Genomic DNA, 1,067 nt, shown 5'->3' on the forward strand with positions numbered 1-1,067 from the left:
TAGAATACTCCTGTAATATTAAAAAAATATTTATGATATTTTCGAAATATTATAATAACATTATTTTAATTTTTTTTAATAATATTCATGTAACATTCTAGGAACATTTTGCGCTTATAGGGAACCGTTAACTTATGCCGGTGCCGGTAAAGCTCAACCATAGGATTTCAATGCTTTCGTTTATACTAACTTGCCTTATTAATATGAACAAAAGCATTGAAATCCTATGGTTGAAAGCAGGTTACGCTTACGCAGGTTACGCCGCATGTGACGGCACCCTAAGGAAATACTTGCAAAGACCAAAGAGGAAAGAGAGACAAAACAACAATAAGACAAAAACGAACGCGTGAGTTATAGAAACCATTGATCAATTAATAGATTCGACTTCATATCGCAGTTAATTTTCTGCGCTTATAATATATAACATTCAGATGATTATCTTATCAGCTAGATTCGTAAATTTCTTGCAAAAACGCATCAAATGGGTCTAATTTTATCAACAGTGGAAGTAGGGAAGGAGGCTTATGTTAAGGTTTACCCACAACTATACAGGGTCCGGAAAATCGACTGCAATACTTCGGGAAGTGATTCAGGATCCAAAAAAAAGGAAAGAAGCTACATAAACATAGGTTCGGAAATAAGTCGTTTCCGAGTTATAACCATTTTTATGTAAAAAAATTGTAATTTATTCTTTCCAATTTCTTTTGATTTATAAGGAGTCTTTGTTAGTTTGATTTATTATACGGATTAATTGTAATTTATATTTCATAATTGCAATCATAATTTATATTTCAGTGTTTTAACATAAATAACTACATTTCGGACTATTTTGGCGTTGCTCAGAATGTACCACGTGGAGGCATGGTCCGTTTGACGTCCCTCTTTTTTATACTTTTTTTATTTAAAAATTTTTTTACTTCATTAGAGGGATGCCAAGTGCACGATGCTTCAACGTAGTGCATCCTGGGTAACGTCAAAATAGTCCGAAATGTAGTTATTTATATTAAAACACTATGACATAAATTATGATTGTGATTATAAAAAATAAATTACAATTTTTTTTACAT

Source organism: Mycetomoellerius zeteki, unplaced genomic scaffold (assembly GCF_001594055.1).
Source record: "Mycetomoellerius zeteki isolate Tzet28-1 unplaced genomic scaffold, Tzet1.0 scaffold88, whole genome shotgun sequence".
Taxonomy (NCBI): domain Eukaryota; kingdom Metazoa; phylum Arthropoda; class Insecta; order Hymenoptera; family Formicidae; genus Mycetomoellerius; species Mycetomoellerius zeteki.